This window comes from Amblyraja radiata, chromosome 5, assembly GCF_010909765.2.
Source record: "Amblyraja radiata isolate CabotCenter1 chromosome 5, sAmbRad1.1.pri, whole genome shotgun sequence".
Lineage (NCBI taxonomy): Eukaryota > Metazoa > Chordata > Chondrichthyes > Rajiformes > Rajidae > Amblyraja > Amblyraja radiata.
In genome coordinates, this window is record NC_045960.1 from 26,542,141 (window position 1) to 26,555,242 (window position 13,102).

The 13,102-nt window shown below is 45.7% G+C and overlaps 1 long non-coding RNA gene across 1 annotated transcript; it reads right to left on the bottom strand.

Moving 5' to 3' along the window:
* Positions 1–713: 713 nt before the first annotated feature.
* On the bottom strand, positions 714–5,830 carry LOC116972808. Its single transcript, XR_004411888.1, has 3 exons — positions 5,819–5,830; positions 2,306–2,309; positions 714–849 (listed from the first exon to the last, which is right to left on the bottom strand). It is a non-coding gene; the product is annotated as an uncharacterized LOC116972808 (long non-coding RNA).
* Between the last annotated feature and the right edge of the window lie 7,272 nt (positions 5,831–13,102).

A 13,102-nucleotide genomic window follows, 5' to 3' on the forward strand; every position in this document is an offset into this window, starting at 1 on the left:
AGGTGAGTGGGCCAACAGAAGACGCTGAGGTGGCGGCCAGTTCCTCTGTCCGGTCCCGGCGGCCACTCGCAGCCACTTGAGCTACTTCCCTCCCCGGCCACAATGCGGTGGCTCTGCGCCCGGAGCGCCGCAACAGCAGTGAGCGAGTGAGTTTCTGGCATGATCACCGACCCCCTCCTTCTCAATGCTCCTGCCCTCCCCACAACTTTATCCCTGGCCAGACTCCCACATGATGTGAAAGGAACTCTCCCCAAATTGATCCCTTGAACTAGTATTATCATTCAATAAGATCACAACTAATTGAACTTGTACTGGTGTGCTCCCGTTTTTCCTACCATCTCTCCACCTGACGTCACCCTCCACCCCCCACCCATTCAGTAATTCAGAAAGAAGGAGATTTGGAGCCTTGGGCAAATTGAATTGTTACTTTCTTTATTTTTATTTTTATTTATTTTGAGCATGAGCAATTCTGTCCCGCCAGCCTTCTATCAAAATTTAGCAACGCAAGATAGGGGTGGGTCTTCGACGCAGGTGCGTCTTCATTGCTGGAAAATATGGTACTTTATTAAGAGATATGGCTTTTGAAGACTTTATAAAAGTTGACTGACAGCTTACAGAGAGGAGAACATTCTGCGCATGCGTGGTTTAAGATTTTTTTAAAGCCGACTGACTGCCTACGCTGAGTATTTACTCACGACATGTGCCTGCTATCCATGTACCTGTCTAAATGTTTCTTAAACATTGCGATAGTACCTGCCTCAACTACCTCCTCCGGCAGCTCATTCCCTACACCCACCACCCTTTGCATGCAAACGGGTACCCTTCAGATTCTTATTACATCTTTCCCTTCTCACCTTAGATCTATGTCTTCTGCTTCTCAATTCCCCTACTCTGGGCAAGAGGCTCTGTTCGACTCCCCAATCTATTCCCCTCATGATTTTGTACACCTCGATGAGATCAAGGAATGGAGTCACAGCCTGCTCAACCTCTCCCCATAGCTCAGACCTTCAAGTCCTGGCAACATCCTTGTAAATCTTCTCAACCTCTGCTGGGATCACCCATTTTGTAATCAAACCTGTGTAGACAACCATCACATCAGTCTGAATGTAGTCACACACAGTCCAGACTAGGTGAGGATGTCAAATTTTCCTAGGCATATAACTTTAATGAACAGGATGAGTCGTGATAATAGTTACCGAGACAAGACTTTTTTTTTAATTTCCAAGGATTATTTGGGCACCTCAAACCAACTGCTATGGTGGTATTCAAACTCATCTCTGGATCAATTATCCTCCTCTGCTAGCCCAGGAAGTCAGCCACTGAGCTGCCATGCCCTCCCACTGGTAACCTTAGCTGCGCATACGCAAGTCGTTTGATTTGCAAGCTATCTCCCGGACTCCTCATTGTCCCGCTCAGGACTATAGTCCATGAGTGCTTGAATACTCCTTGGTTACCAAGCAAATATTTGAGACCTTCCTGTCCTGACCTTGGAACAGTGGATGCCAGGATCTAACAGGCACTCTTTGTATCCAGTGTTCACAGATCATAAGAAACGCGAGGAGACATCATTCCTCCAAATCCGACTAAGAATTGGGAAGTGGGAAAAGTTTCAAAATAATCAACACTGCAAATTTGCCAGAAATGGAGAGAACGGGAGGAAAGGTTTAGGTCATTATTTTCATACGCTCACAATAACTTAATATGAAAGCAAATCTCTTTGGTAATTTAGACCACAGACGGAAACTGAAATAATTTGAACCTTGGTGTTTGATTTAGTGCTGCCACATTCAGAATTAATCAAAGTTTGCAGGCACCCCATGTCCTACGTGGGGAGGGGGGGGGGGGGGAGGTGTTACATTCTTGCAAAGCAGCGCGTATCTCTAAAACGTGTAAATTAAACATGTACGTGACTACGCTGCCAAGCGGAAATTTGCAGGTGTTATTTCAAAAATACCAGAGCGTAAATTAGGCTTTGGTGTTAATCAAACAAGTGCATTATTCCAAAGACGCAGTGGTAGAGTTGCTGCCTCACAGCGCCGGGGACCCGAGTTTGATCCTGACTAAGGGTGCTGTCGGTACAGAGTTTATACGTTCTCCCCGTGACCTGCGGGGGTTTTCTCTGGGAGCTTCGGTTTCCTCCCACACTCCAAAAACGTGCAGGTTTGTAGGCTAATTGGCTTGGTATAATAATAAATTGTCCCTAGTGTGTGTAGGATAGTGTTAATGGGCGGGGTTTGTATCGCTGGTCGGTGCGGACTCGGTGGGTCAAAGGGCCCGTTTCCACGCTGTAGCTGTAGCTCTAAACTAAACTAAGCACATAAATCAAACACACGTAAAACGAGAGATGACTGTATAATAAAATTGGACACAGTGTGGCTAATGATTAACCTTATTTCAAGGGCAAGCCAAAAGGTAGAACTGGTAAGGAATTTTTCGTAGGCGACTTTTTAGGTGACTACAGGAGACTATGCAATTGCCACATGGTCGCCACATGTTCGCGGGTGGTTGCGGGTGGGAGTCGCCTTCATGGTCGTGAGTAGTTCCCGCATTCTCGGAACTAGTCGCGGCTTCATTCGGGTTGCCACTAATTTTTCAACATGTTGAAAAATTAGTTCCGACCAGAATTTTTACGCCATGCAGAGTAGCGAGAATTCTTGTGCCGTAGGTGCAGTGATAGTGGGTCGCCAGGAGGTCGTAGGTTGTCGTAGGTTGTTGCCGGTGCTGACCAGTGAATTTTACTTCGGAGTCACGTGAGTGACTACGTGAAGAACCCCACCAGGACGCAAGCGTGTCATATCGCTACACGCATTGCAACGAGTCACAGCAGGGGGAACAACGTTCCCCTTAGCGGCAAAAATTGAAAGCCGGGAACAGCAGGTAAGGAGACTCTGCGTTCCTTCCACTTACCTTACAAGTGGAGACATGGACCAGATCCACGAAGGCTGCGGTAAAGTTGGCGGGGGAGAACCGTGGAGTTGCGGGCAGCCGGCAGCAGCAGCCAAAGGCACGCCAATCTCCCGTAATGGGAACAGCTGTGCCCGACTTCGCTCCCGCACCGGCCACGGCCGGGCGGTAGAGCGAAGCAAAACACTATTATTTAAATTATGTGAAGCACTTTGGGGTCAATGCAAATTGACTTAAAATGTGCTATATAAATAAAGTTTACTTACTAACAGAGTCATTGACTCCGATGAGTCCGACTCTGAATAGCCGCGAGCGGCCAGTGCCCGTGCGCATTGGGGCCGGTTGGAGCGGCTGGGAGCAGGGAACAAAGCAGCCGCGACGGCCAGTGCCCGTGAGCATTGGAGCCGGTTGGAACGGCTGCAGGAGGAAATACTCCAAAGTGGCAGGCTCCGGGAGATGGAGGCTAGCCACAATGGGCAGTTAGTAAGCCCCACAGCAGTACCTCTTGTGGGGCTGCACAGTGTTTCTCCCTCATCAGAGGGGAATATAGGGGGTCAATTCTGGGCTGAACCTGAAGAGGGGTGCAGAACATACCCCTAGTGCACATGGGGTGCAAGAAAACCTATTGGAAGACACTTACCATCAGGGAACTGCAAAACACTGAATGTTCCCAGTATTAACCAGTGTATTTGAAAACATGGCAGGGCCAGGGACTTGAAACAACAGAAAGTTCTGAAAGTTCTAACAGCGGGAATTACGGGTTTCGCCCGCACAATAAATAAAAAAGACATGACACAAGATCAAAACAGGTAAAAGAACTTGACAAAGAGGGTAAAACCCTGGGGCTCATTAAAGCAACGTCTAAAAACTACTTCCTGGGGAATGCGCTAACCCTCAACACCGACCCAACTACAGATCCAGACACCGGCACCTCAACGTCCACGGAGGATGCCGAAAAAAGTAACAAACCTACTAATAGTAACCATGGAGGAAGGTGGGTCTGGTTCCTTACGAGGTTGGTGGGAGATTACAATTCTATCTGGATGCATGGAATAAATTAACTACCGACACTTATATTTTCAGAAGTATAGGGTAATACCATAGAATTTATACAAAACATAATCCTCCAGTTCCGCATGTACCGAACCGAATGTTCGTGCTTACAGGCAAAGAAAAAAAAAATCAAAAGCGTATACTGAACTACAGTGCCCATATAAAAAAGGAGTAATGGAGGATATCCAACACGAATCACAGGAATTTGTGTCCAAAATCTTTATCATAAAATAGATGGTGGTTGTCACATCATCATAGATTTGACTCATTTGAATACTTTCGTACTATATATTAATTACTAGATGGGAACCTTTGTTACTGCTAAGCTATTGATTCCTAGGTTACTACATGACAAGCATCGTATTAAAAAATGCTTACTATACAGTACCATTAGAGGTGACCACAGATGTTATTTAACACAATGGATCATCTGCGGTTCACCCTTAACACAATTCACATGTCAGTGACTTTGACGAAAGAAAAGGTTACAGCCTTAATGGAGGCTTGCAGCAAAACAAAACCATCCATCAGACTGGTAGCAAGAATAATTGGCATTATAGTGGCTGCGTTTCCAGCCACACAAATCGGACCTGTACATTATCAAAAATTACAGAGGGCTGTAATTGTTATATGTTATATATGTTATATGTTATATGTTCCGATCCAAACATTATCAGCTACCCGTCAATGGAACTACATACTGATGCCAGTGCACTTGGATGGGATGCTACCAATTCCATCTCCAGCTGTGGCGGAGATGGAATGCACAGGAGGCATCATTATTACAAACACTGGGCATAAACTACCTGGGAATGTTGAGTGCATTCCATGGCTTTAAGTCATATTTTTCTGGGTTATATCACCAGCATGTTAGACTACAAATTGACAACACCACCGTGGTAGCATATATCAACCATATGGGTGGAAACATATCGACATCAGGTGACAATCTGGCCAACACAATTTGGCAATAGTGTATCCAGAGAGATATTTGGATATCAGCTACCTACTTACCAGGTAAACTGAATTTAGTGGCAGACAACAGGTCACGCTAATTCTATGAAAAACACTGAATGGATGTTGGATAAAAAATGTATTGCTGAAATTACAGCACGGTATGGAACACTAGATATCGACCTATTCGCATCCATGCTCTCACCAGTTATCGAATTATGTTCATGGGAAGCAGAACCTGGGGCAGTGGTACAGATGCATTTTCGCTGCATTGGGGGATTATTTATTTATGCATTCCCTCCTTCTGCCTCATCAGTCGGGTATTTAGGAATATACAGTAGGCTCCGCGTCTGATATTTTGATAGTACCCGATTGGCCTACTCAACCATGGGTCCCGGTGATACACGACATGGTTTTAGAACCATGCATCACCATCCATCATAGACCTAATTTACTGGTTCTTCCCACTATTAATTTATAGAGTTGAAAGCACCTCTACTTCACCTGGGACTGACGGACCGAACAGTGGATATTATTTCAGCGGCCCACAGACAGTCCACCAAAAAACAGTACTTGGTGTCTTCAAGAAATGGGAAGTACTGTCACAACAATAAACATCACCCACAGATCTATGAACATCCCGTCTGTTCTGGAATTCCTGGCAAGCCTCCATTACGATGAGAGGCTCAGTCATAGTGCCATCAACTGCGCAAGAAGTGCTCTGTCAACATACCTGTGGCAAGGAACAGAGCGGCATTCTGTTGGGACACACCCTGGTAACCAAACTCATGAGGGGCATTTTAATGTTAATCCCCAAGAACCAGGTACTCCCAAATATGCGATGTGAGCATTGTACTGACCATGTTAAGAAACTGGTCTCCAGCTACAGCTCTGTCCCTACAGAAACTGACTATGAAAACAGTCATGCTGATGGCCTTGGTCACGGCACAAAGGGTCCAGTCACTACAGAAACTAAGGCTGGACAACATGATTATTTCATCTGGGAATTTAACTTTTCACATCAATGAAATAGTCAAACAGAACAGACAGGGGTCAGCAGGCCTAAAAACAGAATTCAGGGCCTACCCGACAGATGGTCGTCTCTGTATTGTAACACACTTACTATTATATATGGAGTATACTAAGATCATCAGAGGGAAAGAAATGTCACTTTAATCAGCTACAAACAGCCACTCAAAACAGTGACAGTCCAGACCATCTCTAGATGGCTAAAACAGGTCCTAATAAAGGCTGGAGTAGACACTAGCATTTTAAAATCTCACTCCACCAGGGCTGCAGCTACATCGGCAGCTATGAAGTTGGACGTTCCTATGGACCAAATCCTCAAGACAGCAGGATGGTCAACGGAGGAAACTTTCCAATGACTTTATAACAAACCAGTCATTGAACCTGGAACATTTGCAGAAACAACTTTAAGTTCTGTAATATAATTTACCCCGTAAATAGGGGCAATAATTGGTGTTAATATATTTATCGTTGGGTTTCAATATCGTATTGATGTCTAATGATGTTAACTCTATTCTCCCCATAATCAAGGCAGATGTGATGCATGGACTCGCTTCCACGGCATGAAATCACAGAGCTTTAAAATGTTCACGTAGTCACTCACGTGATTCCAAAGTAGAATAGTAAGATTAAACGAGAACTTACCAGTTTGAAGTTTGATCGTTATTTTATGAAGAGTAACGTTGAGGGAATACGTGCCCTCCGCTCCCACCCTTGATCATATACTCAACTGGTATCTCTTCTCTAATCTTACTATGTTTAGTATTGCAGTTATCTGTGATTTCACACTGCTGCTTTGAAGAATGACACGCATGCGTCCTGGCGGGTTCTTCACGTATTCCCTCAACGTTACTCCTCATAAAATAACGATCAAACTTCAAACTGGTAAGTTCTCATTTAATCTTACTATTTCATTGTCTCATTGGGAAAAAAAACCCCGTAAACTGTAGTTTTTAGAACCAAGGATAACCGACTGGTAATGTTAATGTCCGCTGAGCTTCACAGCCGTGTATCTCTGGCTTCTTAAAAGTTGTCTCCGCTCCTTCTCCCCACCCCGTCTCCCCCTTCTCCCCCCTCCCCACCCCTCTTTTAAAGGACTTAAGTGACCCTTCCCGTACACTGTGCTTTCACCATCATAATTACAGCCCCAGTGTGTCTGTGTCACATTGGCTTTGCACTGTGTGAATTTCACTCAGACAGCGCTCCCCCGCTTGCCCTGTCCCCCACCTGTATAACTGGTTGGTGAAGGAAGCGATGTGTGTATGTGTGTTCCACTCTGACAGTCGCCATTCCAGTCGCTGGTTTTTCAGCGACCTGCTATGACTTGACAGTCGCTGGCAGTCGCCTGAAAAATCACCTTAGTGGGACAGGCCCATAAGAATCACAGATTGTGGAGACTGCTGGAAGAGGATAATGCGATTGTAAAAGCCTGAAGCAGAGTGGTAACTGGGTTTAATGCCACTGCTTGTCGCCAGTGGCAAGGTGAAAACATTCAGTAGCACTCTGTTGACCGATTGTGACAGCTTGGGTTTTCATTGGGTTTGTCCCCCTGGCTGTGTGCAAGCTGCACTGGGTGCGAGCACTCTGTCACAGGGATATCAGTGTCACAAATGCTTCACAATAATAGGATAAATCAGTCAAGTTAGATTCCATTAGTTATTGAGCCCTGTGATCAGATAATATGGAAACCGAGGCAAAAGGGCAATGTCGGATTAAAAGCATAAATCCTTTCTGATTCGATTAGCTGCTCATCAAAACTTACACTCTGCCTGTCATTTGTCCCATATGAATTCAGATGAAAACAAATAGTTGAAAAAAAAAAGATGAAGCACGACCAGCTCTTAATTCATAATTACTTTCTATGAATTATGTTCAGCATTTTTTTTTCACCAAGAGAGTCACCAGATTTCTAAGATCTTACTTTGACTGTTGGAATGCAAATGACAGATAATGTGAGCTAGGCTGGTTACAAGGGTCCAGTAGTAAAGTGGTTACATTACTGGTCTATGAACCATAGGCTTATGGATAATGATCTCAAGGGATTGAATCCCTGCACAGCATCTGCCAAATATAAATAAAGCTGGAGTAAAGAGCCAGCGTCAGTGACAGTGGCCATGTAAACAACAAGATCATCATTAATAATCCACATTGAGTTGACTAAAGATGGACACAAAGAGCTGGAGGAACTCAGCGGGACAGGCAGTATTTCTGGAGGGAAGGAATGGGTGCCGTTTCAGGCCAAGACCTTTCTTATAGAGTCATAGAGTGAAACAGTGTGGAAACAGGCCCTTCGGCTCAACTTGCCCACACCGCCCAACAACGTCCCAGCTACACTAGTCCCACCTGCCAGTGCTTGATCCATACCCCTCCAAACCTGCTCTATGTATTTGTCTAACTGTTTCTTAAACACTACCTAACTCAACTACCTCCTCTGGCAGCTTGTTTCATACACCCACGGCCCATTCCCCTTCCATTGACCCGTTGACTAATGCCTTCAAAGGAGAAAAAGTTTGCTTTTTGGTATATCTGACTACCTTGTATCACACCACAGACTCCACCAATGAATGAATGATGAATGATGAATGAATACGTTTATTGGCCAAGTATGTGCACATACAAGGGATTTGCCTTGGTGCTCCGCTCGCAAGTAACAACACGACATACAGGAAACCAGTAAGAATAAAACATAAAACATTAAAACATTAAGAATTATAGTTTAAACATGTCATCCAGTTAACAAGATCCTTCTAGTTTTAGTTTAGTTTAGTTTAGAGATGCAGCACGGAAACAGGCCCTTCGGCCCACCAAGTTCGCACGGACCAGAGATCCCCGCACATTAACACTATCCTACACACACTTGGGACAATTTACTGTTATACCAGCCAATTAACCCGTATGTGGGAAGAAACCGAAGATCCCGGAGAAAGCCCATGTGGTCACGGGGAGAACGTACAGACTCCGTACAGACAGCACCCGTAGTCGGGATCGAACCCGGATCTTCTGTGCTGCAAGCTCTGTAAGGCAGCAACTCTACCGCTGCGCCCGGGTTTAGTTTAGAGGTACAGCGTGGATATAGGCCCTTCGGCCCACTGAGTCCGCAACGACCAGCGATCCCCGCACACCAACACAATCTTACACACACTAGGAACAATTTTACATTTAATGTCAAATGTAGTGTCATCAAATGAGTTCACATGAGCCTTATAAGCATAGAAACATAGAAACATAGAAAATAGGTGCAGGTGTAGGCCATTCGGCCCTTCGAGCCTGCACCGCCATTCAATATGATCATGGCTGATCATCCAACTCAGTATCCTGTACCTGCCTTCTCTCCATACCCCCTGAACCCTTTAGCCACAAGGGCCACATCTAACTCCCTCTTAAATATAGCCAATGAACTGGCCTCAACTACCTTCTGTGGCAGAGAATTCCAGAGGTTCACCACTCTCTGTGTGAAAAATGTTTTCCTCATCTCGGTCCTAAAAGATTTCCCCCTTATCCTTAAACTGTGACCCCTTGTTCTGGACTTCCCCAACATCGGGAACAATCTTCCTGGAACTAGCCTGTCCAACCCCTTAAGAATTTTGTAAGTTTCTATAAGATCCCCCCTCAATCTTTTAAATTCTAGCGAGTACAAGCCGAGAGTACAAGTACTTAGGGTGTAGTCCCAATGTTCCCGCCTACCTTGTTGCGATCCCTGCACTTTTTCTTATCTGCAATTTCTGCGTAACTGTAACATTATATTATGCACTCTGGGTTTTCTTCCCTTGGTATCATCTGTTGTACTTGTTAATAGCTCGGCTGTGCACAAGTACGGCATGATTTGGCTGGAGAGCAGAGAAACTAAGCTTCTCAGTACTGTATTTGACAATAATAAACCAATAACAATAGCAACAAAGTAGATTGCAGATAAGACATGATCTAGCACAATAACGTATCTGTTGGTAATGAAATGCTGCATCATTGAAGATCTTGCTGAATCTATCCAGCCTACTGTATATTAGCCACAAACACTGCAAAATCCAGAATAGAACAGCAAGCAGCCACCATGATATTGTATGACTGCAACTGCAATAATGTCACGTCCATACCACACTTCCATGGCTGATCGATGGTCAGCGTGGTCTCTGTTCAATGGTTCAATGGCTCTTTATTATCATGTGTGCACAGCACAGTAATATCCGTTCGCCCAACCCACGAATGCACAGTCGCCATATTTTGGCGGCGTATAGAAAGAAAAACTTCAAAGTCCAAGTCCAAAGTCGGGTCCACATGCTGGAATACTGGAGTGCCCCTGATCCAGGTAAGCCCCAGGCTCCCAATGTCCCTCTCCTCGCCTGGCTGCCTCTGTGTCCCAGGGGCACCTCCTGCAACCGGAGGCATTACTCCGGTCCTTCTCCGACCGGCCCACTCCTCGTGTCCATCGTCGTCAGCAGCTCCCTCCTCAACCTGCTAGACTTCGGGGCTTCCGAGCTTCCCCCTGCCCGCCAGGTCTTTGTTCTCATCGGCCATCTGGACCGCCCATAGTCTGTTCTTTCTGCACGTCGGTGAGCAAGCTTCCATGTTGTGTCTCCAAACTATACAGCGCCAGAGACACGAGTTCGATCCTGACTATGGGTATTGTCTGTACAGAGTTTGTACCTTCTCCCCGTGACCTGTGGGTGCTCCGGTTTCCTCCCACACTCCAAACATGTACAGGTTTGTAGGCTAATTGGCTTGGTATAAATTGTAAATTGTCCCTAGTGTGCGTAATATAGTGTTAGTGTGCAGGGATTGCTGATCAGTGGGCCAAAGGGCCTGTTTCTGTGTTGTATCTCTAAACTGAACCCCTTTTAGCCAAATGGATGTTCCCCACAGATAATCTACTGATTTTAGCCACGCAGGATTGAAAATTCACATAGAATAGATGTTTAAGCTGCTCTTGATGCAAGGCTGTGTCAAGAAACTCATCCAGAAAGATTCACAATTGATTGTCAGATGAGTCATAGCAGCCTGCATGACCCAATGAATCTGAATAGCTAATGCTAATGAAATGATTGAAGAACCTTGCCATGGAAAGAATGCAGAACAGCATCAAACGTCAGGTATTTGCATATCTGACAATTGACAATGAATCTGGTGCCACCTCGCCCAAATTCTGCACGTACCTTTGGAGTTCCCATGAAACCTGATTAGGAACTGTAGAATATGCAATATGGGTTGAGCTTTGAAGCTAAGTTGATGCCAATATTTTAAAGTGCTTTGGCAATCATTTCGGCGAGACCAAGCGCAGACTGAACACTCGTATTGCTGAACGCTTACGCTTGGTCCACCTTGGCCTACCTGATCACCCGGCTGCCAAACATCTTAACTCCCCCTCCCATTCCCACACTGAACTTTCTGTCCTGGGCCTCCTCTACTGTCAGAGTCAACCCGCACGTACATTAGAGGAACATCACCTCATATTTCGCTTGGGCAGCTTACACCCCAGCGGTATGAACGTTGATTACTCTCATTCCAAGTAACCCCTGGATTCCCTCTCCCTGCACACAATGCCTCTCCTCCCCCCCTCCCCCTCCCCCATCCTAGTCATCCTACTAGTTCTACTGTTTGCATCCTTGTATCTCTTGTTATCACCTCTTACCCAGCCAACAATGGGTCATTGAGTTTTCTACCCTTCCTTGGTCATCTGTTGCCGGCCCTGATATGTTATGGCCTTTTCTTCCCTCTAGTTCGCCCCCCCCACCCAACACCCTCTCACCCCACAGACAGACGTTCCACAAGGTTCACTTCACAGCCGCTGGTCTTGTTGGGGTTCATAATTATTTTCTTGCTTCCAAAGCAGGAAGGGGAAAAACAAAATGGAGCAGAGCAAGCCACTGCGGTTCTCACTGGATTGAAGGACTTCATCTTCAAAGTCTTTAGCTGCAGGAGTAGTAAGGGCTTCTACTAGGATTGCCAACTTTCTCACTCCCAAATAAGGAACAAAAGGTCAAAATAAGGGACAAATTCCCAACGGCAAATCGTTGACCGACTCGGCTGTGGCTGGGTGAATGATGAGTTGGCCCGGGTGCTGGACTGCACACAATGCCCAGCCGGCGGGCCAGCTGAGGAGTTTTAGCCGGGGTGCCAGGGGTGCAGGACGTCGCGCAAGGCCCGGCACCCCATCGAATTCATGAACCGATGATCGGTCATGAGAAGGAGGGGTGGTGGTGTCGGCGGTAAGCGAGGTTCCGAAGGTCGGACAGCTGGTGTACAAAAGTGCACAGCCCAGAATGAAAATACTGCAAAAATCAATATTGTTCACACATTTCTGTGAATGTTATACAAATGCTGCCACATCCATAATTTCCTTCCCTTGGTACTGTGGAGTCAGTATATCAGAGATTAAAGAGAATCAATACTTGGAATAAGAAACCCAATCTAGTCTCATAATGAAAGAATGAGCAAGCTCTCAAGACTTTCACGATTTGTATTTTAATATTTATGTTAAGTTTAGTTTAGATATACCCCATGGAAACAGGCCCTTCGGCCCAGCAAGTCCATGCTATACCACCGATCACCCCGTACACCAGCACTATCCTAAACAAGAGTACAATTTTACTGAAGCCCATGATCTTCCAAATCTGGATGTCTTTGAGTGTGGGAAGAAACCGGAGCACCAGGAGAAAACCCATGCAGGTCATGGGGAGAACGTACAAACTCCGTACAGACTGCACCCGTAGACAGGATCGAAGCTGGGTCTCTGGCACTGTAAGGCAGCAACTCTACCACTGCGCAACTGTGTAGCGCAGCCATTATTGATGTGACCAATTGCAAGAATATATTTTGTTGAGTTTAGTTTAGTTTAGTTTAGTTTAGTTTAGTTTAGAGACACATCATGGAAAGAGGTCCAGCCCACCGAGTCCACGTCGACCAGCGGTCACCTTGCACACTAACACTATCCAACACACTAGGGACAATTTACAATTTTACTGAAGCCAATTAACCTACAGACCTGTACGTCTTTGGAGTGTGGGAGGAAACCGGAGCAGCCGGTGTAAACCCACGCAGGTCACGGGGAGAACGTGCAAACTGCATACAGACAAGCACCTGTAGTCAGGATCGTATCCGGGTCTCTGGCAACACTGTGCCACCCACATTGATGTGACAAATGATAAGAATACATAACCATTGGAGCACCAGG